The sequence below is a fragment of the Mirounga leonina genome, unplaced genomic scaffold (genome assembly GCF_011800145.1).
Source record: "Mirounga leonina isolate KUSES-001 unplaced genomic scaffold, KU_Mleo_1.0 Mir_125, whole genome shotgun sequence".
NCBI lineage: Eukaryota > Metazoa > Chordata > Mammalia > Carnivora > Phocidae > Mirounga > Mirounga leonina.
In genome coordinates, this window is record NW_023270305.1 from 79,851,293 (window position 1) to 79,877,299 (window position 26,007).

The window sequence follows — 26,007 nt, forward strand, 5'->3', positions numbered from 1 at the left end:
TGATGCATCATGAGAGATGCAGATGTTGATATGCATGGAGATACATTTCTCCAGGTAAGGTTCAGTGCCCTGTCCCCCGCCAAACTGGGTCCAGCATATTTGTAGTGGGAAGAACCCGTTGCGATGATGCACTGTGGTTTTGGGGGCCATTAGATGCCTCTGTCTCCCATGGCCTGTGGAGGGAGGAGGGCAAGTCCCCTCTGTCTGTGCATGTTTGACCTGCCTTGTGCACATGTTCTCTAAACACCTGGTATGGTAGCTGGTGGCATTCTCCAAGCTGGAGGAAGCTACATGCATTGATGGTGGCCCACTGTAACTTCAGTACTCAGAATGACTTCAGTTACCAGTCAGGGTTTTCCAAGCACACTCAGTGACCTAGGACATAATTTAAGACAAATCCAAGGTGACTTGGCAGGACCACATTTCTTTCTTTTTTAAAAAATTTTATTTTATGTTATGTTAGTGACCATACATTACATCATTAGTTTTTGATATAGTGTTCCATGATTCATTGTTTGCTTATTAACACCCAGTGCTCCATGCAGTACGTGCCCTCCTTAATACCCATCACTGGGCTAACCCATCCCCCCACCCCCCTCCCCTCTAAAACCCTCAGTTTGTTTCTCAGAGTCCATAGTCTCTCATGGTTCATCTCCCCCTCCAATTTCACCCCCTTCATTTTTGCCTTCCTGCTATCTTCTTTTTTTTTTTTTTTTAACATATATTGTATTATTTGTTTCAGAGGTACAGGTCTGTGATTCAACAGTCTTACACAATTCACAGCACTCACCATAACACATACCCTCCCCAGTGTCCATCACCTAGCCACCCCATCCCTCCCACCCCCCACCACTCCAGCAACCCTCAGTTTGTTTCCTGAGATTAAGAGTCTCTTATGATTTGTCTCCGTCTCTGGTTTCATCTTGTTTCATTTTTTCCTCCCTTCCCCTATGATCCTCTCTCTTGTTTCTCAAATTCCTCATATCAGTGAGATCATATGATACTTGTCTTTCTCTGATTGTATTTCTCTTAGCATACTACCCTCCAGTTCCATCCACATCGTTGCAAACGGCAAGATTTTGTTTTTTTCTGATGGCTGCATAATATTCCATTGTGTGTGTGTGTGTGTGTGTGTGTGTGTGTGTGTGTATACCACCACACCTTCTTTATCTATTTATCTGTTGATGGACATCTTGGCTCTTTCCATAGTTTGGCTATTGTGGACATTGCTGCTATAAACATCGGGGTGCACATACCCCTTCGGATCCCTACATTTGTATCTCTGGGGTAAATACCCAGTAGTGCAATTGCTGGATCGTATGGTAGCTCTATTTTCAACTTTTTGAGGAACCTCCATAGTGTTTTCCAGAGTGGTTGCACAAGCTTGCATTCCCACCAACAGTGTAGGAGAGTTCCCCTTTCTCTGCATCTTCACCAACATCTGTCTTTTCCTGACTTGTTAATTTTAGCCATTCTGACTGGGGTGAGGTGGTATCTCATTGAGGTTTTGATTTGGATTTCCCTGATGCTGAGCGATGTTGAGCACTTTTTCATGTGTCTGTTGGCCATTTGGATGTCTTCTTTGCAGAAATGTCTGTTCATGTCTTCTGCCCATTTCTTGATTGGATCATTTGTTCTTTGGGTGTTGAGTTTGAGAAGTTCTTTATAGATTTTGGATACTAGCCCTTTATCTGATATGTCATTTGCAAATATCTTCTCCCATTCTGTCGGTTGTCTTTTGGTTTTGTTGACTGCTTCCTTTGCTGTGCAAAAGCTTTTTATCTTGATGAAGTCCCAATAGTTCTTTTTTGCCCTTGTTTCCCTTGCCTTTGACGATGTGTCTAGGAAGAAGTTGCTGTGGCTGAGGTCAAAGAGGTTGCTGCCTGTGTTCTGCTCTAGGATTTTGGTGGATTCCTGTCTCACATTTAGGTCCTTCATCCATTTTGAGTCTGTTTTTGTGAGGACCACATTTCTTGTTGTTTCGGGACTCCTTTAGGGGATGGTTCAGGAAGGAACTTAGAAACCACAGGGCTGGGGTGCCTGGGTGGCTCAGTCGGTTGGGTGGCCAGGTCTTGATTTCGGCTCAGGTCATGATCTCAGGGTTGTGAGATGGAGCCCTGCATCAAGCTCTGTGCTCAGTGCAGAGTCTGCTTGAGATTCTCCCTCTCCCTCTCCTTCTGCCCTCCCCCCTGCCTATGCATATACACATACACACTCTCTCTCTCTCAAATAAATAAATAAATCTTAAAAAAAAAAAAACAGGGCTGTTTGATAGATTGGTTGATAGTATATTCACCTGGATGCCACAGTTGATGTGTATTTTGAATAGATAGCAAGAGCACTGAAGCGTAGTTCACGTGTGTGTGTGTGTGTGTGCATGGCATGTGCACCACACCCCCAGATGGCTTTGTGATTTGGTCAGAGAGCAATTCTTTGCTCAGTTGTTTGCTTCTCGGTATGTATGCCTTAAGTAACATAGCTAAAGGCACCCATAGTTATTGCAATACATTTTTAGTTTATAAACGGGGGACTTTTAATGTGCATTTCTCAATTCTCTGTGTAATCAGGAGTTCTGTATTTCTGTCTTATAGTGGCTGGAAATAGAAAAATATTTGTGCCTGTCATTCCATTCATCAATGGATCATATGGCATAATCAATGAACTTTATGAAAAGAGTGGCTTGTGCCATTCTTTATTATTATTTTTTTAAAATACAGCTTTGGAGTTTTCTCATTCTTCCCTACCCACAATGACATGGTCTTCTAGTGGATGGGACACAGTCACATAGACTTTAGAGTTGATATTTTCTGTAAGTCACAGTTTTATCCAAATCCCCACCTTACGATGGTGAATCCAGGCCAGAAGAGTCCAGCACTGTTAGTGCTATTTGTTGAGCTGACCTGGGCATCACGGTGGCCGCCCAGCAGGGATACATCAACCAGGAGAACACTGGGTGGGCGTTTCTTGATTTCTTTTAGCATTTTTGGCTTGCAAATATGTCAGCTATCCAGAACTGGCAGTTTGCTTAGTTCAATATCAAAACCTTACAAAGAAACACAGTGTTTAATGAATGAAACATGAAAGGCCTAAGGGACAAAAATCCATCCCAGCTCAGGTTCTAAATCTTGCGGACCTTTTCTTGTGGACCAGGTGCTCGTTCAAAGTCAGCTTGTTCCTCTCTATAGTAATTCTAACAAGTTTAGGTCTTGGATTTTTATTATTTTTTTATTGTGGTAAAACACACATAATATGAAATTCACCAGTTTCCCCATTTTAAGGCCTATAATTCAGTGGCATTTAGCACATCTGCAATACTGTGCACACATCACTCCTCTCTGGTTTCAGAACCTCTCATCAGCCAAAGGGAACTCTGTGCCCATTATGCAGTTCCTCCCAGTCGGCCCTCCCTCTGGCCCCTGGCAGCCTCTCTCCTGCTTTCTGTCTCTATGAATTCCACTACCCTGGGTACCTCAAATAAGTAGAGTCATATACTATTTGCCCTTTAGTGTCTGGCTTCTTTCACTTTGCATATTATCTTCGAGGTTCATCCATGTTACAGCACATGTTAGAATTTCGTTATTTTTTGGGCTGATATTCCATTGTGCATACACGTTTTGTGTGCCCATTCATCCCCTGGTAGACATTCGGGCTGCTCCCACCTTTTGGCCATTGTGAATACAGCTGCACTGAACATTCGTGTATGAGTATTGGCTTGAATACCTGTTTTGAATTCTTTGAGGTAATTACCAAGGAATAGAATCACCAGGTCATATGGTAATTCTGTCTTCTGGAGGAACTGCCACACTTCCACAACAGCACTTGGATTTTGTTTTTATCGGTAGTAAAGTGGAAGGAGAATAGGGACCAGGTGTTCCAGGTGGGCACGTTCATAGCATTGAGAAGAGGCAGAAGGCACAAGCCCAACTCAAGCCCATACCTCAGTCAGGGAGATGTGCGTCCTGCGTTCCTTGGCCTCCTCTGTGTGCATGGACTGGGCTCTGAGGAATCAAGAGGGGCCTGGAAATGGGCTAGAGAACTTAGTTTGTGCCAACGTCCTCAATGCTGGTATGGTTTCAGGATCCACCTTCCTCTTGACGATGCCCAGGCCCTATCCCTAATTAAGTGAGTGCACATCTGGAGGGCAGGGCCTGGCATCTGCTTCCTGCCACATTTCTTGTTAATACAGTTGACCGTGGTGCACAGCCAGGGATGAGAGCCACGGCTGTAGTGTCAGGTTTTAATGTGTCCACAAGAGACACTGAACAAGACAAAGTCAAACAAAGGCTCACAACTGAGTGCTTGCCGTGTGCCACCCCAATGATGAGTGGTGTATCGGGTGGTCCTCACAGTAGCCTGATGAGCTGAGTGTCACTATTATCACCCTTTTGCCGAAGAGAAAGCAGAAGCCCAGAGAGGCTATGTACTTAGCCGTGAGTTGAAGACCCGGGGTCCAGCTGGTGCTAGGGCTCACCACAGCTAGCCCCTGCTGTCTCTCAAGCATACCAGCCACAGGAGAGGTGGGACGGAAATATTCTGGAGTTTAGTGGACAGAGATTGATTGTCCTGGCTCGAAGAAGGGACACCTTTCTCCAGGTGGTGGGGTTTGCCTTAAGGCCTGAAAGCTGCTTGGAGTTTATTTGTAGAGATGGAGAGTCTGCCACTCCACACTGAGGTGTCAGGTGAGCTTGGCATCCTGGGTGCATTTGGGGAAGAGCAAGTGATGTGGGTTTAACTAGAGCAAAGGGGGTCTGAAGAGTGATAGGGGGGAGAAGATACTGAAAAAGGTGTGCTAGGGCCTCATGTTGGAACATCATTTTATAGGGCATGAGAGAGACCGTGGAGGTTTTGGAGCAGGGGAGAAGGTGATTAGGAAGAGTTCCAGGACCACCGGGCCCTGGGACAGCAGGGGAAGGAAGAGGCTGTGGGAAGCAGAGGGCTCCTGAGCACCTGGGCCAGTGTGACTTTGGGGGCACCACAGTGGCAGAAGGGCTTGAGCAGTTACCATATGTGGGCTCTGAAGCAGAGATGACATTGGGCTGTGTAGCAGGGGGCTAGGGCCAGGGGCACAGAAATGACACTGGGTCATATGTGTGTAAGGCAGCCTACTTAAGGAAGCAGGGCTTGGAATACAGTTTGGAAGACTTTATTTTTCCTGAACTGGTTAAACTGATGAATCCTCAATTATCCTGGAGGTTCAGGATTCCAAAGAATGGATCTTTTGGAGAAGCAAATGCCATGATCTTACAGAAATGATAATAATAATGCTTTGGTGTAGCCAGGCAAGCAGTGAAGAAAGATGAGGGACAGGATCCCACTGGGAAAGTGGGTCAGCCCTAAATGGCCTGACCTCTGCGTTTACCTCCCTGCAGGGAGGAATTTCTCCACCACCGTATGAATAAAACTATTGGCTTATTCATCTTTATTATTCTTGCCACCTCATGAATAATGTCTCCACCTTCATTTTCATGTGTCTATCACTGTGCTTGGTCTTTAAAGGTTGTGTATAAATTTGTAAATTCATCCTTCTTTACATGCATAAGGCAAATGCTCCTTAATGAATCATTTGATGAATTTTTAAAACAGTGAATAATCTTCTTCACCAGCCACATTCTTGCTCCATAAATTCTTTTGGCAGTTTGGTTTTATTTAATGTGAGGTTTAGCTGTACTGGCATCAAATTTCTGCCCATGAATAGGAAAATCAGACTACCAGTATATTAGGCAAGCCCACCATAGACCTGTCTGTGTTGGTAGGAAATGGAGCATAGCTAAAACATCACTGGTGACCACGGGCAAGTCACAGCGCCATTCTGTGTGACTGTTATTTTCAGTTAAGTCCCAAGTTTTAGAACTGCCAGCATCCATTCCAGAGCTGTGCTGTCCAGTTAGGTCGCCACTAACCACATTTGGCGATGGCTGCCGTATTGGACAGCGCAAACACAGAGGGTATCTGCTGATGCAGAAAGGTCCATTGAAGTGACACCGCTCCAGATTAATAAAGAAAAATGCCATAGGTTTTACTGGACTGAGTGTTGTTGGCAAAATGTTTTGTTTTATGATTCATTCTTTGGGGTCCCTGTTCTCATATGTGAACCCACAGTGTGTCAGAGGGCTGTCACTGTCTCCATAATAAGGCAGAGTTGTCCAATGGGAAAAGCCCAGCAATTTAAAAGGCCCCTGGGTCCAGCCCCAACTTTGGGATGTTAACTGAGTAATATGAAGCAAGGTCAATTCTTTGACCTTTGAGTCTTAAAATTCTCTTAGTGATTAAAAGCAAAGCAAAATAAACCCCTATCTCAGTAGGATAGTTGGAGGAAGTCGATAGCTTATATCTGTAGAATACCCCTACTTATGCTAAGAGGCAGCAAGAAAGTATCTGGGCATGAAAATATAAATTTGCCAAACAGCGGTCAGGTTTTTCTGTGAGCAGAGAGGACAGGGAGTGTGTATCTTACAGACATCAGAAACTGTAAAACAGGAGGACATGCTTGCCAGGTCATGGTCTGCATGGGCCTCTTGTCTTAGTTGCCACTGTCCCTTCCAGAGCCCATCTGTGTGCTCTTGTCTGACCCTTGTGACCTTTGACAGGGTGGGAGAGCTAAGAGTTGTTGACTGCATTAGCACAGATGAGCCTCTGTTGGTGCGGACAACCAAGTGCAGCACACCCATCCTGGAAGGCCGTTCACTTACTGTTTCATGTCAGGACTTGATCTAAGTACCAAGCCACCAGCACATCACCCATTAACCAGAGCAGGGAGGTCTCTGCTCCCATGTCACACTAGCGAAGGGGAAACCTTATGCGGTGTGCTTGAAGGTTTTTTGGTCTATATGCGATTTCATGCAAATATGTCTTTTTTTTGCCTACAGGACTTTTATTTTTTTTTAATTTTTATTTATTTTTATTTTTTAAAGATTTTATTTATTTATTTGTCAGAGAGAGAGTGCACAAACAGGGGAAGTGGCAGGCAGAGGGAGAGGCAGTCTCCCCGCTGAGCGGGGGGCCCAATGTGGGGCTCAATCCCAGGACCCTGAGATCGTGACTTGAGCCGAAGGCATACATTTAACCACTGAGCCACCCAGGTGTCCCTGCAAGGATTTTTAATACTTAGAGATTTGATGTGGTTAAAAAATATTTTTCCAGCATGCAGTTCTAAAGCAGGAAAAAAAAAATGAAGTCTTCAAAGGAGAGAGAGGGCAAAATGGAGCTTTAGGAGGTATCCAGAGCTGGTTTTGTTGAACTCGAGGGCTTGGAGGAGGGTCCACTGACATCCTGGTTCTTGGTCTTCATCCCTTGCAGCAGATGTGCACAGCTCTAAGTTGGTGGTTGGGATGCGTGGGTGCGAGAAGGATGGGGATGGGAGGGTGAAGCTCACACTTTTCTTTCTGGATACAGAACTGAGCCTGGCACTGTCTCATGAGAAATGTGATGATGGCTGGCTCTGTGCCTCCAGCACAGAGGTGGAGAGGGCTCAGTGCACTTGGTGTTTCTCCTTCAGATGCTGGCCTCCTGTCTGTCACAGGTGAGCAACCAACAGGTGTTGATGTCACTGATCATTGCTACACAGGTGGTCTTTAGCAACACAGCCCTTGGCATGAAGAGAACTTGTCTCTTATCTTAGAGATTCCCTCTGCTTTTTTTAAAAATCAACTTTATTGTTTTAAAATCAACTTTATTTTATAGAGCAGTTTTAGGTTCACAGCAAAATTGAAAGGAAGGTATAGAGCTTTCCTGTATAACTCCTGCCCCACTACACACACAGCCTCCCTGACTATCAGCATCTCCCACCAGAAAGGTACACTTCTTACAATTGCATTGACACATCACTATCACCCAGAGTCTGTGGTTTACATCAGGGTTCACTCTTGACGTTGTATATCCTATGGGTTTGGACAAATGTATAATGACATGTCCCATCACTGTAATATCATATAAAATAATTTCACTGCTCTAAAAATCCTCATGTGATTCTCCCCCCACCCCACAACTCCTGGAAACCACTGATTTTTTCCTGTCTCCGTATTTTCCCTCTTCCAGCATGTCCCATAGTTGGACTCATATTGTATGTAGCCTTTTCCAATTGGCTTCCTTCACTTAGCAATATGCATTTATGGTTCCTTCCTCATATTTTTGTGGCTCTATAGCTCACTTCTTTTTAGCACTGGATAATATTCCGTTGTCTGGATGTTTATTTATCTGTTCACCTACCGAAGGTGCTTCCAAATGTTGGCAGTTATGAATAAAGCTGCTGTAAATATTGGTGCACAAGTTTTGGGTGGCTGTGTTTATCCTCTGTTTTTATGGTAGGGAGTTCCTATGACCACAGGGGCACCTCCCATTTAGGTGTGCTTTCTGACGAGGTGAGCTCCTGGCATAGCATTTCTTGTCCACTAGTGGATGGTGGTCCTATGTCAGGTTGTGTCCATGGTCAGCACCATTGATCCTGACCCTGCTCCAGGGGAGTTAATTCCAGGGAAGAAGGGGCAGAGGGAGGAGAGTCCTCCTCTCTCTCTCTCTTCACCTGTTGGACCTCCGTGAGGAAGCTGACTGATTTAGTCCTAGGGAGGGCACCCCAACCCCACTCCCCGCTGACTTCCCCAGCTAACGGGGTCAAGACGTGGCATGGCGTGGTTTGGCAAGTGGCTAGCCCAGGTCACAGTAAGGATTTAGTTTGGGTCCAGTTTCTGCCAGGATTTGTCCCTCTGTTCTGGTACTTTTCCTAAGGTACAAGACAGTTAGAAAGTCTTCATTGGTTTCCGTTAGTTCTTGTCCCTGGGAAAAGAGAACTGACCCATGTTTAAATGACTTTGGTTGCATAGTATTAGTTACCTTTATTTTTATACCATGGTATTAAAATAAGAGGGATGGGCTGCCTTTTGAGAAGAAACCTTTTAGCAGCATGCACTCTGCTTATGCCTGCCTGCATGGTGTCCTGGTGCTAACTGGGCCGTTCGTGCTGGGACTTAAGGATCTCATCTATCTGGGGTTTAGATTTCTCAGGGAGGCAAATAACTGGAGTTTGAGTCAAGAGGAAAGAGCAGGGTGGCCAGCAATGTCTCAGTCAGCTTGAGAACTGGGCAGCTTTGCTCTTTTACTGACCAAAGGCACAATGTGGGCAAGGGGCAGACTTGCATTTGATAGGAAGGCAGATAATTGCAAAGTGGAGGGGACTGAGGCTGCTGGCAACCCTTACTGACCCTCTGTATCACTAAACCATGAGCAGGCTGAATTTTGGTATGCAAAAAAGCTCCCTTTACACGGAAAAACCATTCTAGTGATAACCGAGAGTGAGAGCTGAAATCCTTGCCTAATTTCAGATTAAGCAAAACATAAGCATTTGGCAAATGCCAAGATTGTAAAGTTGTGCAAGCAGAAGAACCACTTTGAAATTCGAAGCGCAGCCGCAGATGTTTGGGAGTATTTCCATTCGGCTGTTCCTCCTAGCGTGACTGGCTGCATACCTCCCAGACACTGAAACCCCATTCCTGAATGTTCACTCTTCGCGTTTACTGCACATGCCGTCCATGAAGAAGGAATACCACTGAGTGCCAGTTGATTAAGAGAGAATTGGGGGGGGGGGGCAAGGCAGGATTGCTTTCAAAATACTCATTTATCAGTGATTGAATCACAGTACTTTTGAACCTCTATTTTGGAATTGGTGGGATAAAAGATGTCAGACCATTGGAGCTTGTTCCGGTGGGGTGTATTGGTTCAAAGTCAGGGTGCCTATGTCCAGATTCAGATGGGAGTTATATGTGTGGCAGCGTTCGGGGGCAGCATGAAGCGAGAACGGTCCACTGAAACTGTTCTGGTCAGGAGCCGGTGCTGCCCGGACAGCTGCCAGGGGAGCCCAGAGGGTGGCCCTTCTGCGCACCACCATCTGATCTCAAGACAGAGTAGAAGAGGTAAGCCCCCACTAGCCTGGCCTGAGGCCACCCCTCTCTCCAAGGCAGAGAGTTGCCTTAGAAGAAAAAAGGAGGATTCTGGAATCAAACTCAACTGGAATCACTTGCCTCCTGACAGTAGAGCCAAGTGAATTAAATATGCAATGAAATTTTATTTCAGAACTTCTCTGAGAACATCCTTATTTAAAGTCTCTGTTCCAGAACAGATCAAAAGCACTCATATGGCTGGGATAAAAGCCGGGAGAGTGAGCTGTGTGTCTGTCCACCCTGCCCAGTACAGCAGCTGCGGGCACAGTGAACACCCGCTGCTGTCTGCGGATCAGGAGCTCCCCCCACCCTGCCTGAGGCTGCCTCTTGCTTTCTTCTCCCATACCTTCCTCTTTTTTTTTTTTTTAAGATTTTATTTATTTATTTGAGAGAGAGAATGAGATAGACCGAGCATGAGAGGGGGTGGGTCAGAGGGAGAAGCAGACTCCCCGCTGAGCAGGGAGCCCGATGCGGGACTCGATCCCAGGACTCCAGGATCATGACCTGAGCTGAAGGCAGTCGCTTAACCAACTGAGCCACCCAGGCGCCCCTCATACCTTCCTCTTGGTTGTCACTCTACAGATGTTAGATAGTGACAGCAGTACGGTTTTGCAAGGTCCAAGGGTTAGGCGTGTTGCATTATTTGGAATTGAGAAAGAATTGGTCCCCATGGCATCCTGATATAACCTCTACATTTATTTCCCCTTCTCCTGAGCTGGGGAAAGCAGTGGCTGGAAAGAGACAAATGGTCCTCATTGTGTCTGCCTGCAGGCCCAGCAGAGACCCATAGAACACGAAGTGCTTTCCTTTAAATATCCTGGGCCTACTGCTTGCATTTACAAGGACTTTGCTTTTGCTCTCTTGCAGCTTATTTGTCAGAAAAATGCAAGTTAGTACGGATACCCATTTCCCCTGCCCAAATAGAAGGGGTCCACATGGCAAAAAGCAACCCCATGGGGCTTGTTCCAGAGCAGAAAGTCTCCCCCACTCCCATCTCTTTTTATTGTCCCTGGTGTTTTTAAGCATTAGCTTTATCCTCCTCCCCTCCTTTTAAAATGTGCTGACTGGGGGAAGCCTGGCCAGAGCCAAACAAGTGTGGCTGGTTTGCTTCTGGGACTGGCCTGCTCCCCTGTCCCAGACATTATGGCCATATCCTTCCTCTCCTGGTCCACCTTGGAGGCATTTCTGTCCCCTTGGAAGAGAGAGGGCTAGTCATCATCTTGGTCCATTTTCCCTGCATTTAGGATTTAAAAATCTCCCCTGTTGGTATATGAAGGGTTAGAGGGCAATGGCAGGTCCCAACTTGAGCGGCTTCCATTTTATTTTATTTTGTCTTATCTTGTTTTATTTTATTTTATTATGTTCAGTTAGCCACTGTATAGTACATCATTAGTTTTTGATGTAGTGTTCAGTGATTCATTAATTGCGTATAACACCCAGTGCTCGTCACAACACAGGCCCTCCTTGATACCCATCACCCGGTTACTCCCTCCCCCCACCCCTTCCCCTCTGACACCCTCAGTTTGTTTCTCGGAGTCCATAGTCTCTCATGGTTCATCTCCCTCTGTGATTTCTCCCCATTCAGTTTTCCCTCCCTTCCCCTGTGGTCTTCTGTGCTATTGCTTATATCCCACATATGAGTGAAACCATATAATTGTCCTTCTCTGCTTGACGTATTTCACTTAGCATAATCCCCTCCAGTTCCATCCATGTCATTGCAAATGGTGGGTATTCATCCTTTCTGATGGCTGAGTAATATTCCATTGTCTATGTGAACCACATCTTCTTTATCCATTTGTCTGTTGAGAGAGGCTTCCATTTTAAATCTTCAGTGGGCCTCTGCTTTGAGCCTGCCTGAAACCAAGCCCCTGGGATGGGGAAAGGATTTTTGTGCTACCTGGGATTTCAAGGGCCCAGCACCCCCTGCCCCCGGCGAGCTGGAATGAGGGGAAAAGCAAGCGCTCTGGCTGCAGCTTCGAGTTCATAGGTGCTCCGGTCGCTAAACACAGCCTCTCCACCCCACACAGTGAAATAAAATAGCCTTGGATGGTTTTCAGATGAGCTGTTTTGTGTTACCTGGCCACACTTGACACCTGAGGTCTCCCCCTAAGTCATCCTTTGCATCTCTGCCTGTCGCTCCCTACTTTTGCTCGATGGTCAAACTCTTTCCTCTGTATTCATTTTTCCCCTCTGCCTGGCAAACTTCTACTTACCTCTCAAAACCTCTCATGTCCCCTGCTCTGGAAGGCATCTGACTCCCCAGGCTGTCCGGCTGTTTGCCCGCATGTCCCTCCCTTCAGACCTTCCCTGCAGTGCTGTCTTCAGACACGCTGCCCGCACTGTGGCCCCTGCCTTCTTGCATGGGTTTTTGGTGAGCACTAGAATGCATGTAACTGTAGCCCCACGGAGTATGTTTGTGGGATGAAGGTGACTGTTCTCCTTGCCCAATTTTCCTGGCCGTGATCCATCCCACTGGCCCCTGCTCGCGTGGCTGTGGGCTGGTCCTGTGGGGCGGGGGCACGCGACAACCATGAAGCTTCCTTCCTCTTCTCTGCATGGTTGCCAGTGGGCTCGACTGGGGAGGCAGCACACAAGATGTCAGGTGTAACCACAGCGAGCACAAGACTATCTCTCCTGCTGGTGGAGCAGTTCCAGCTGCTGGACCACATTACTCACATTCTCAGCAGGGGGTCATAGCTTTAAATCCAAGGCCAGTTTCCATGCTATAAAAAGGAGGTTATTTGACCTATCAGATCCACACTTGTTATCTGGGAACCCTTTAGTCCTATCCCAACCTAATCAGAATATCTAAACTCTCTGCTTACCAAGTCACCAGAATCAGTGATCGAGTCTAGCTCTTTAGCGCACAATATAGAGAACTATCGTGCGTGCAAGACTATTGGTATTCCTCTCCTGTAAAATGTCAACACAGAGGCAAATGCTCCAGGTGAGGAAGCAGTGCCATGCAAATGAATTTATTTCTGGAGGAAAATCAAGCTCTCTAGGCACGGTGCTCAATTGGGCATGTGCAGAGAGGCAGAATGGTCCAGTTCGATGACCAGTGACCAAGGACTTCAATGCCAGACTTGGATTAAAATCCCTGCCCCATGTGACCCTATGCAGTTTTCTCAATCTTTCTGATCTGTAAAATGAAGATAATATCGCCTATCTTGCAGGGGTTTGAAAGTGAGGATTAGGATGTATGTAATGCGTCTAAGATTATTTCACGGGACCTCAAGGATGGCTGCTATTAATGAGAAGTTATAGCAATAAGTAATGAATATTACTAAGTACTAATAAAAGAAATAGTTCATGAAAGACACATGAACACACAAGATGCTAAGGTGCACAAACACATCTCTCAAACGTTTTTCTGCTGTTCTTTGCATTCTTTGAGGTATGCAGTCAATAATGGAACTCCAACCTCACATCCTTGGATTCACTTTTAATTGGATTGTTCTCATCAAAACACCACCCCTTCACTATCTTGCCACTTAATTTAGTAAATTGGTAAAGCAAATGTGGCATGCAAATTGCCTCTTCCTCACTCCAGAACATCATTCATTGCCAAAGCCAGCATGGATTAGAAGCATTTGAAGTGGAAATTAGTTGAGTCAGGGCATACAGTTTTCCAATTTTGATTATCTGCGTACAGTATTTTAAAAATTAGATTATGCTTTGTTTCCATTTAACAAAGGAAGGGATATGTTATTGTTGGGGGTTTTATTAAGGTAGAAATTTAACAAACACTCTTCAATGACTGGATGGATTACAGGAGATAAGACTAATCAGTAGAGGATTAAATGTTGCCAAGCCAATTTACGAGTCTTGTCTAGATAAAACCCCCCTGTGGCAGCTCAGTTCTGGTAAATTTGAATGAATGCATAGCAGATGTCAACCCTGGTCCCCTGCCATGCAACTCAAGGAAAGATTTCTAGAGGGGAGAGGGCCTACTTCCAACTATCACTATGAATGCTGGAAGAAATGCCTGTGGGACTGGTCACATGTTGACATCAAAGATTGGCCATGAGAATCCCAGTTCCGACCAAATTCCAGTGCATTACCACAGCTTACCTACCACCCCGGTGTGCTCAGGACTTCGGGACTTTTGTGAAGTGGGACCATTTTCTGGCACGTCCCAGCTCTGATGATGATCAGTCCTGATAATTCAGTATTGAAACAAATACGACATTTCAAGGAATGGATGGCTCATCGGGTTTTTTTTTTGTTTTTTTTTTTAATCATTTTGACCACTGGAAGTCAGGGTGAGGAAAGAAGGGCAGGGAGAGAAGGGGAGAACGAGAAAAAGTGAGGAGAAGGAGGAAAAGGTAAAGGGTGAGGGGGGAAAGGACAGATAGGCAGACAAACAGAATACCTGGCATGGCTTCTAATAGTCTGGAATCCCCAAATAATAGCAACCCTTCTCCTTTTTCCGCAGAACTTTGTGTATTTTGCATTTCCCGTTAAAGTCCTAAATCCAGATCCTCCTCTATAACCCACCTAGTCTGATGGCAGCCAGAGCAGGCAGAGGCAAAGCCAAACCTGTGAAGTGGCTCCCAAGGACAGCCTTGGCCTTGAAAGGTATGGCAGGAGCCCAGGATCCTGAGCTAAGAAGTGCAAGCGCTCCTTGCTTTGGAGTTGAGCTTAAGTCAGCCAATAAAATTGTCAGTCTTGAGGAAGCTTAGCTTTCTAAATAAGGCTATAAATAATTTCGCAAATGGGGCCCGTGCTGTATAATAGTGTGTGCTGATTTTTGAGAGCTACTGCAAGAATAAATTTGCTGAATGAATAAATCTGCAGTAGCCGTCAGTCGAATGTGGAAGGACAAATCCAATGCAGAAATAACCTTTTAAAAAGGATGCATTAACTGAGCACAAAGGGTACCCACATAAGTGATTTCTAATTCATTAAGGGGTAGACTGTCAGCTCATTCTCTGGTTTTTCAGTAGATAAGAATTCAAATGAGGACCCTTCTCCAGCTTGGAAATCAGGCTTCTGGTGTCTGCGTATCTCACCACGTTGGGATATGGGCAGACAGCTTTATTGCCATCAATTAAAGTTCCATGCACAACTCTTGTAATGTTAAGATGAGGCCAAGAGGTGACTTTTCCATGGCTAGATTGGAATTTAATGAAAATAGGCAGACATCATAAAAAAAAAAAAGCTAAGTGTGGGATGTGGGCACGGCTGTTCAGCTGTGTTGCAGAGTGATTTTCTTGTACCACGTCAGGGTCTTTATCACCCTACCCCCGGGATTGTTTCATTAAAATGTTATAGCACAGACAGGAGAATACTTGCAGGTCTTTTGCTGCTTCTGTTGGCCATGCTTGAGCTCCCAGAATGCACTCCGGAGAGAGGTCTTGGCTTCCGTGGCAATGCAAGGGAAGGAAAGGGGAAGTGTGTGCGCTTCTGAAGTGGGAAGAAGAACCAGAGGACCATCAGGATTGGCCTGGAAGTTACCACCCCAAGGGTTCTTCAGTGAGATTAAAAGAAATAATGAATTATCTACGTGTATTCTCAGTTAATGATTTCTAGTCCTCACCTCTCTCTCCAGGAAAAATACTGTAAGTGGTGGTGGGCGAGCATAAAATTGAAGCCCTCCAGTGTAGTGGTGTCCAGTGCGACCTGAGTCCATGTGCTTCTGCACAGGGGACTGGTGAATCCTGGATGCCCATGTGGTTTGCATGTGCGTCTGCCTGTGTGCTCCCAGCAGGAACCTGAGGGAGTGAGGAGAAGCGTGACGTCTGTGCTCCTGCCCTCCTAGTGGTGGTAAAATCTGGAAGAAATAGTGGACATGAAGACATTGCTCCGAACTGTTAACCTGTTTTATAAATGCTAGTGATTATTGTTATCTTAGGTCCCCAAATATCTCAGAGTGCTAACCTTTTAGGTTTTTTTTAAGTTTATATTTTATTTTTTAAAGGAGTTTTTAGTATAATGACCACCGCTAATTCCAGAAACTTTTCATCACCTCAAAAAGAAACCCCATACCCAGCAACAGACGCTTCCTATTCTCTGTCCCCTCAGCCCCTGGAAACCACTAATCCACTTTCTGTCTCTATGAATTTGTCTATTCTGAACATTTCATATAAATGGAATTGGATAATATGTGGCCCCTGTGTCTGATTTCTTTCACTCAGTGTAATGTTTTCAAAGTTCATCCTGGTTGTGACATATCTCAGCACTTCATTCTTTTACAGGCAAATAGTAATACTTCATTGTGTGGTTAGACCACATTTGTCTATCCAACCATCAGTGGGCGGACATTTGGGTTTTCATACTTTTTGATTATTGTGAATAATTCTGCTGTGAATATTCGTGTGCAAGTTGTGTATGGGCATACATTTTCACTGACATAGGAACGGAATCACTGGGTCATATGGTAGCTCAGTTTAGTCTTGTTCAGAGTGGCTACACCATTTCACATCTCCACCAGCAAAGTGTGAGAGTTCCGGCTTCTCCACATCCATGCCGACATTTCCTGTTGTCTGTCTTTATGGTTATAGCCATCCTTGAGGGTGTGGACTGGTTTTGATTAATCACTTAGATTTTAAACTAATAAGGTTGCAGTGACCACTTACCTTTGGAAGGAAAGCCATGTTGATGATCTGTCAACTAATATTTGTCAGGTGCTAATAAGTCCTTTGAAGATGGTATTTTAAGAAGGCCAAGTTGGTTCTTGATCCCAGAATTCCTCACTCAGAAGCTGTTGATGCCTTCTGGTAGCAAAGTAGATGAAAATTACAATGCTGCTTACGCACCAAGTGATACTAGGAGAGGATCAATGTACAGATGGGAACAGAGCCTGACACAAATCTGCTTCTAATTCCGAGGAACAGGCTTTTTCTTCCCTTAGTATGCAGTGTGCTTGAACTTCTACAGTGTCTGTGCATGCATGCCTGTTGGCACACCATCTCCTGGAAGCAACAGTGAGATGTCAATTCCCCAAACTCTCTCTTCTTCCCATTCCTAAACAGTAATGACTCATTCAGAAAAATGCAGTCCACAACCTTGGCAAGGAAATGGCTATTTTGGGACAGGCCTTTGGCTTGTGTTAAGAAACGTTTTAAGAATGTGTTTGTGGTTTTTGTGTTTTGTTTTTTCTAGAGGCTGGAAGGGAGGATGTGATGACTCTTACCAGGCCCTGGAGGTCATTGCGGGGGTTCTTGGCTGTATTTCCTCTGCAGTGCTCGGAAACAAGGCACTAGTCTTTAATTTTCCCTAAGTTCAGTGCCCCACTCCATCCCTGCTGCTGACATCACTGGAGTCAGGGTGGGTTGGTTTGCACAGGGCAAGCCAAGAAATCCTAGAATCCCGGGCCTGAAGGGGGGGTCTCAGGGACCTCCTACTCTATTTCTTCCTTGGTTTCCCCTCCCACTAGCCCCCAGTGACCCAGCCCCTTTTATAAATCCCCAAATGTCTCTTCCATATCGAGTTGGATCCTAGAGCTCCCTCTCTCCAGAGGCAGCCATTCCATTCTCCACTCTGGCTGCTAGAAGATTCTGTTCCCTAAGAATTCCCAGTGTGCCTGTAACATTCACCTGGTGGTCTGGGCTCCATCCTGGGGGCCACTCTCTACATGTTTGTCCCAATCTTTTACATGGTGACACTTTAATTAGAGTATTTAGAAACAGCTATTATCCCCCATCCCCACTAATCTGGTTTCCAGGCCAGATATGCCCACCAGTTCCTCCAGTGACCCCCCTCTGAGTACGTTGCACGCCGCCAGCCGCCCAGAGCAGTGTGTAGACTGCCTGTCCCCACTGCCCTCCCGCCTCGCCCCTCTGTTCCACAGTGTCACCGAAATGAACAGGAACCTGCGTTCATTCCAAATCACTCCTGATGAGAAGCTCATGGAGGGTTAAAGTGTGTGTGGTGCTTAGATTAGAAATGAATAGTCTCTATACTTTATTTTTAACCATATTTTTATTGTGAAACATGCATGAAAGCCTGTTAAGTTTAAGGAATGATAATGTAACACGCACCAGTGTGTCTCCCCCCCCTCCCCCCCCGCAGCCTAAAAACATCAGGACAAGGGAGGCTCTTCAGGTGGCTTTTCCTATTCCTTTATTGTTTCCTTTGCTTTTCTTATGGTGGTAAAACCATCTAAGAATATGTGTGTATGTGTTTCTAAATAGTTTATTTAGTGTTATTTAGCTTTGCCTGGTACTGAGTGTGACAGACTTAGAACCATTCTGTGCTCTTCTGTGACTTGCTTCTCCCGCCCAGCAAAGAGTCAGCCATGGTGACACTTGCAGATGCCGTTCCCTCGTCTTTCCTACTGGATGGTGTTCTGTGATTTGAGTGTATCACACATGACCCACTTTACAGCTGATGGGCGTTTGGGTTGCTTCTGGTGTTTCGGATGCACACACAGAAGTGCATCCTTTCTCTGGAGAACACAGGGCTGGCTTCTTTGGAACTGAGCAGCCGGGCAAGAGGGCACCTCTGTCACTGCCATCTGCATTGGCGGCAGACGCTCGCTTCTTCCTACCCCTTTGCCAACACTTACTGTTGTCAGGCTTTTTAATTTTTGCCAATCTGGTGGGTGTGAAATGGCATGTCATTTGCAAATCTCTGGTTACCAGGGCTGCTGAGTACATGTTTCCATGTATTTATGGACCACTTGTGTTTGTCTTTTACACAATGCCTGTTGGAGTTACTTCTCTTTTTCTCGAAGATAGATTATATTTATCTAGTGTTTATCCCACCACCGCCGTTCTGAGTAGTTTGGGATATATTACCTGTTTTCATCCTTCCTAGTAGAGTAGGTGTTAACTAGCGTGACGTCTGCTTCACAGGTGAGGAGCCTGTGGGGCAGAGGGGGTGTCCTGCTCCGTCCCCAGCTGGCAACAGCAGGGTAGGTACTGAACCCGGCATGAGTCTGCTCTTAACCACAGTGTGGCTCTGCTGCTGAGTTACTTACCTATTCTGAATACAAATACCTTACTTCTGAACTGTGTTGTAAATGTCTTCTTCCAGTTTGTGGATTGGCTCTTTCTTTTTAGTGTCCTTTGATGAATAGAAGTGGTTTGTTTTTGTTTTTGTTTTTGTTTTTGTTTTGGTGTTGTTGAACTGAGCACAGTTTCTTTTATCGTGAATGTTTTGTGTCTTATTTCAAAAATCTTTTCCAACTCTGGAGCCTTATGTTAACTGCTAAAAGTTTCACAGATTTGCTTTTCATATTTGAGACTTTAATTCTGCTAGAAATAATTTGGTGTATGGTATGAGGCAGAGGACCATTTTTTCCCCCATATAGATAAATCAATTTTGCCAACACCATTTATTAAATAGCTTAGCCTTCCCCTGCTGATCTGTAGTACCTGTGCTCATAAATCAGGTCATCTCTGTGTGGTGCCATTTCTGGACTGGGGCTGTTCCCTCCGTTCATTTTTCTATTCCCGATTCCATTATATGTTCATAATTACTATAACATATTTAAAGCCTTGATATCTAGTAGGACAAGGAAGTTTGCTGTTTCTGTTTATTTTGAATCAATTTCTCAAGTACTAAAAAATTGCTGAGATTTACATTAGGAATGCATTTGAACTATATATCAATTTGAGAGAAAATTACAGCTTTTCTCATCAGAAAGGATGAATACCCAACTTTTACATCAACATGCATGGGACTGAAGGAGATTATGCTAAGTGAAATAAGTCAAGCAGAGAAAGTCAATTATCATATGGTTTCACTTATTTGTGGAACATAAGGAATAGCATAGAGGACATTAGGAGAAGGAAGGGAAAAATGGGTGGGGGGGGAATTGGAGGGAGAGATGAACCATGAGAGACTATGGACTCTGAGAAACAAACAAGGTTTTAGAGGGGAGGGGAGAGGGGGGATGGGTTAGCCTGGTGATGGGTATTAAGGAGGGCACGTATTGCATGGAGCACTGGGTGTTATACAAAAACAATGGATCGTGGATCACCACATCAAAAACTAATGATGTATTGTATGGTGACTAATATAACATAATAAAATTTAAAAAAAAATTACAGCTTTTCTGAGACTTTCTACAACATAGTATTACTTTCAATTTATTTAGGTCATCTTTAATGTCTTTCAGTAAACTTTCATAATATTCTCCATGAAGGGAATGCATATTTTTTGTTAAATTTATTCCTGGTACATTTATAATAGCAAGAAAAATATAAAGTATTTTTTAAAATTCTGTGCTTTAACTACTTGCTGATTGTGTATAGAAAGACAGTTGACTTTTGTATATTGGTGGCTGTATCCATTAACTTTGCCAAATTCTTAATTCTAATCATTTCTGGGTAGTAGTTTTGGGTTTTACATAGATGACCATATCATCTACAAGTGATTGTAGTTTTGTTTCTTCCTTTTCAATCTGTCCATCTTTCTTTCTCTCTTTGTCTGATGGCATCCCCAGTGCAGTGTTGAATGAGTGATATAAAAAGCATCCTTGCCTTGTTCTGGATCTTCAGGGTCCTGTGTTCAAGATTTCTCCACTTAAGATGGTGTTTGTTGTGAGGGTTTTGTTGATATTCTTTATCAGGTTAAGTATATTTTTCTCCATTTCAGTTTAATTCAGAGGTTATATTTAAATGAAAAGTCAAATTCGAATTTTGTCAAACGATTTTTTAAAAAAACTTTTAAGATGGCATAAATGTTCTCTTTCAATCTCCAATGTGACAAATGAGTAATTTTTCTAATTTTAAACCTTCTTATATGCTTGGACTACCCAAATTAGACATGACGTGTTATGGGTTTTTTATACATTGATGGAGTCAGCTGGCAAATCTTCTGTTTAGGAGGTAGGCTTTCAATCCACGAAGGGGGTAGCCTATTAGCCAAACTTTCTTAGGTGGCTCTGAGTAGACTCCCACTGTGAATGGGCCTGAGGCTTCACAGCTGCCCCGCTTGCCATTAGCAAAATGGTTCAGCAGAAACCGCACAGTAAAACGGCTTTGGTGCTCTCTTCCCAGGGTTCCCGTGTTCACTTTTGACCTTTGCATAATCCTTCTTTGTGTGTCAGCTCAGCCATGTATTTCTTTCCCTTGTTATTGTAGATACTTTCAAACATACACAATAGTGGCAGGTCTAGTAGAATGACCCCGCATATCCAGCATCACCAGCTATCAACATTTGCTCATCTTATTTCCTCTCTCCCTCCATCTTGTGTGTGTGTGTTATCTTTTAAAGCTAATTTCAAGCATTATATCATTCACCTGAAACTACATTAGTATGTATCTCCAATAGAGGAAGTCTTAAAAAAAAACCCATAACCACAATATTATCACATCTTTCAGAATTAACAATAATTCTCTAATATCGCCCATGTGCAAATTTCCCAGATAGTCTCTAAAATGTCTTTTCGTGGCTTCTTTGTTTGAAATAAGGTCCACACTGGCATTGGATTAGGTCTCTTCCGTTCCTTTTCACCTAACAGTTCCCACTGCCTCTTCTTGCCATTGATGTGTTGAAGAAACCTAGTTGTTTGTCCTGTGGAATTCCCACGTTCTTGACTTCGCTGGTTACATCCTTGTGTTGTTATTTGTCATGTTCCTGCATCCCCTGTGTTTCCCATAAACTGGTTTGATTAGATTTGTTTCTTTACTTGTTTTTTTTTTTTTTTCTTAAAAAAAAAACTTCATAGGAGGTGCTGTGAACCTCCAGTTTCAGCAATGCATTTCACAGATGGTCTTCGCACGTTGTAATCTAGCATTTTAGTTGTTTCATCATTAGGAGCATTGTCCAGGATGCCTAGATGGCGGTACGGATAGAAATGCAAGTCCTGCAACTAATGAATCATTGAACACTACATCAAAAACTAATGATGTACTATACAGTGGCTAACTGAACATAATAATAAAAAAAAAAGAAATGGAAGTCCAGAAATAGTTTTTGGTGATGTGACCATTCTCCGGGGTCCTGTGATCTGACAGCATGTTTCTCCTTGTCCCCCAATCTTTGTGTGTGTGAACCAGAGAGACGCTTGATCACTCCGGTGGCAGGGAGGTGACAGTTGTTGACATGAGCATTAAGTGCCATCCAGAGTTGGAAATGTGGGACCATCAAACATGTGAGCTCCCAGTTCCTGTCTCCACCCTCTGACCCAGGGATTGTGAGCTGAGCCTGCCCCAGGATGTTAATGGACTGGTTATGATAAGCCCGTGCCCCTCTTCCTTCCACATCCTGGCTGGCCTCTGTTGTCTCCCTGGTTTGGTCACATATCCACAGAGGCACTACAGCGACCACATTTCTTGTGGTCGGAAGACTTGTCCTCTTTTCCTTCACCTTCCTCTCCTCTCACAGTGTGTCCCTCTCACTACCATCACAGCTTTTCTCAGGTGGCTGCCTGCCCTCAGCTCTTTGGCATGTCACCCTGCTCAGTCCCCTCTGTGTCCCTGACTGCTAGGCCCGGTCATTGACCAAGTTTTGTGGATTGCCTCTAAATGTTTCCATCTGAGAACCATCCTGGAGCTTTCTGAGGAAAGAGGAAATCATGGCACAAGGGCTTCTGCATTGTGAACAGATCCCCATGAGGAACACTTCTGGGCCCAAAGGAGGGTATCTTCACTAAGACTCTTGCAATGGATGGAAATCACTGGATTCTTTGTGTTGGGAGGTAAACCAAATGGTTCCAGAGGTCATGGCTAGAACCAGTGTCTATCCCCCTCCACCCCCGGCCCTGCCTTCCTCAGGTTTCTGAGATGGACGGCACACTCAGCCGAGTCCAGAGCTGGCTGGCCAAGCCCAGCACAGGAAGCAGAGGGATGTATGCCTCTCCAAGGGCTGCATGAGGGCCGGGCTTGACTTGACTTAGAGCTGAGATAAAAGAGAGCAGAAAGGAAGGTAAAATAAATTGTGGGAGCCTGACACAAACTAGGCAATAGATGCTTTTTCTTAACCATAGATGGGCCCAGCCTCCACCTTCAACCCACCTGTTCTCCCATCTTTAGGCAGTACTGAGATTTCTGGAGTGTGACCAAAGAAGAAAGTCATATGAAAGTGAATGGTTTCCAAAAGTCTCTTGAGAACCTTTTAACTTTGGGTCCAGAGAAACCACAACATTTTCCAGTGGGTTCTTGGATCTCCAGTCATTGAGCCAGGCATTGAGAAGGGGATGCCATGACAAGACAACATTCCTGGCTTTTTTTTAAAAAAAGATTTTATTTATTTATTTGAGAGAGAGGGAGTGCAAGCAGGGAGGGACAGAGAGAGAGGGAGAAAGACTCTGAAGCAGACTCTGCACTGAGCCAAGAGCCTGATGCAGGGCTGGATCCCACGACAGCGAGATCGTGATCTGAGCCGAAACCAAGAGTCAGACGCTTAACTGACTGAGCCACCCAGGCACCCCAACATTCCTGGCTTTTAAGAAATATGTAATTTCATTTACATGAAATTAATGGTTAAAAAAATTAAAAAGCTGCATACATAATGTATGTACAGACTATCCATCTTCTCCCACTCTGGGGGAGATGAGGAAGTACTCTGAGGGAAAGTGCTGAAAAGAATGCCCTCTGCCCAGTTTCTGTGATATTAGAATGTATGTGGTAAGTCTGCCTAACTTAGTGGCCCACGGAAAGAAGAATGTTGCCTTTTCCTTAGTTTTGGTTTGCATTCCAAATGTTGTTGGAAAACTAAAGAAAAATGGTAAACTTCTTGTGCCCATCTCTGTCTCTCCCCTTTCTTTTTTTGCTTCTCATCATGGCATGTCTCAGAAGTATCCAAGCCTTGGGGGCACCTGGGTGGCTCAGTCAGTTAAGTGTCTGACTCTTGATTTCTGCTTGGGGTGTTGTCTACGGGTCATGGTCTCAGGGTCGTGAGATTGAGCCCCGCTTTGGGCTCTGTGCTGAGTGTGGAGCCTACTTGAGATTCTCTCTCTCCCTCTCCTTCTGCCCCTCTCCCTGCTGGTGCTCTCTCTCTCAAAAAAATAATAACAATAAGTTAAAAAAAACAAATAAGTATCCAAGGCTTTTATCTTGTAGATTTTTTAAAGTCATGTATGTTCTGTATATTATTAATCTAAATAAACATTTGGTCTTCCTCACAAACTTTGTGAGAACGGGGAGTGTGTCAGCCCTTAAACTGTTATATCTCTAGGATCTCTCACAGTACCTGGCACAGAGAAGGTAGTCAGTAAGTGGGTGGATGGATGATGGATGGATGGAGAGATGGAGGGATAGAGCTAGATACTTCAAATGTGTACACAGATAGGCAAATAGACACCATTGCTCCCCAGCCCCTTTAAGGGCTCTGTGTGTGTGCTTGTGTGTATGGTGTGGTATGTGTTTGGGTGTGGTGGTATAGGTATGTGTGGGGGGGGTGGGTGTGTATGGTGTGTATGTGTGTGTGTGGTGTGTGTGTGGGTATGGTGTGTGTGTGTGTGTATGGGGTGGTGTGTGTGTATGATATGGGGTGTGTGTGTGCATGGTGTAGTGTGTGTGTGTGTATGGTATAGTGTGTGTGTGTATATGGTGTGGTATAGGTGTGTATGTGTGGTGGTGATGTGTGTGTGTATGGTGTGTGGTGCAGTGTGGGTGTGGTGGTGGTGGTGTGTGTGTGTATGGTGTGTGGTGTGGTGTGGTGTGTGTGTGGTGGTGGTGGTGGTGTATGTGTGTGTGTACGGTGTGGTATATGTGTGTGTGTGTGATGGTGTGTGTGTGTGTGTGTATGGGGTGGTGTGTGTCTGTGTATGGGGTGGTGTGTATGATGTAGTGTGTGTGCGTGTATGGTGTGGTAAATGTGTGTGGGTGTTGTGTGTGTATGGTGTGTGTGTGTGGTATGTGTGTGTGTGGTGTGGCATATGTGTGTGTGTATGGTGTGTGGTATGTGTGTGGGTGTGGTGTGGGTGTGTGTTCTCACCCTGGTGCCCATGAGCAAACACGCTGTGTGTGCAGGGACTGTGAACCCCCTGGTTAGGGTCTCGCAGTCCCTCCTCTCTGTGGTGCTGGCACCTGCGTAGTGTTTCATAAAGGGAGTGCCCAGTAAACATGCGCTGAGTGGAGGCTGTGCCACGTATTAGCCGCTTCTGAGCCTCATGTGAAAAGCCAGCCATTTGGAATCTTTGTAGCATCTGTTGTTGACTTTGGACCAAAATCTAAAAAGGACTCGTCAGCTTTTCTCTTGAGCACAGGAAGATGCTCTATCCCAGATGACCAGGATGGTTTCTCCCTTCTCTCCATGCTCTGTGCCTGGATCTGTTTCCTGGAGCATCAGGAGTGCTGGTGTTTAGGTTCATGAAGCTGACAGCCCCCGATGCTGTACACAGACCCTCCCCCTGCCCCACAGGGCTGTGTGCCAGAGCAAGATTCAGGAATTGGCCATCAGAAAAGTCCCTCATATGTCATCAGTTCGCAGCCCCCCAAACTTTCTTCCTGCCTCCTCCCTTCTCCCCTGCTTCTCACTTTTCTTTTTGCCATTCTAAAGACACCAGTTTGAGTGTGAGCAGAGGAATTCTTGAAGGGCCTGGGCCTTCACCTGGGCATTGCCTGTGTCCTCCCTGCCTGGGGCACTTCCCCCAGAACTGGACTTAATTTCAAATTGCAGACCATCCCCAACCCCAGTGACACTTCCTGTCCTCTTCCCGGTGTATTTCCTCCCTAGTACTTCCTGCCTTCAATGTGCTACATATATGTAACGATTATGTATGTGTCTCTCCTCTTCTAAAATGTATGCTCTCTCAGGGGCATAGACGATTTCTGTCTATTTTGTTTCTAACACGTTAGTGGTTCCTAGAACTGTGGCACATATTAGGTGGCCAGTTAATCCTGGGCGGTTGAATGAATTACGTTAATAACGGTTCCCAGGTCTTTGGTGAAGACAGTGTGGGTGCCCTTGCTTGTGTGTATGTGGGCCAAGGCTGACTGTAAGCAGGAGGCGAGGTGCTTCACCCCTCAGAGGGAGGCCACTGCGGCCTTGGGCCCTCCCTCAGGCCGCCTGCATCCGACCGGCTAGGCCTTGCTAGCCTCTGCCCCCTCATCTTCTGTCCTCTGTCTGCAGCCTCAGCTCTTCCCTGTGAGCACCCGTGCTCCTGGTCCCATCTCCATAGCAGGTGATGAAGGTGGGCCTGCAGGCAGGGCTGGTTCCCAGGAATCGGCTCTTGAGG

The 26,007-nt window shown here is 45.2% G+C and overlaps 1 protein-coding gene across 2 annotated transcripts in view; it reads left to right on the plus strand.

Moving 5' to 3' along the window:
• SH3RF3 (SH3 domain containing ring finger 3) overlaps positions 1–26,007 on the plus strand; it is a 407,247-nt gene that overhangs the window by 171,163 nt on the left and 210,077 nt on the right. The gene's annotated exons all lie outside the window — the stretch shown is intronic.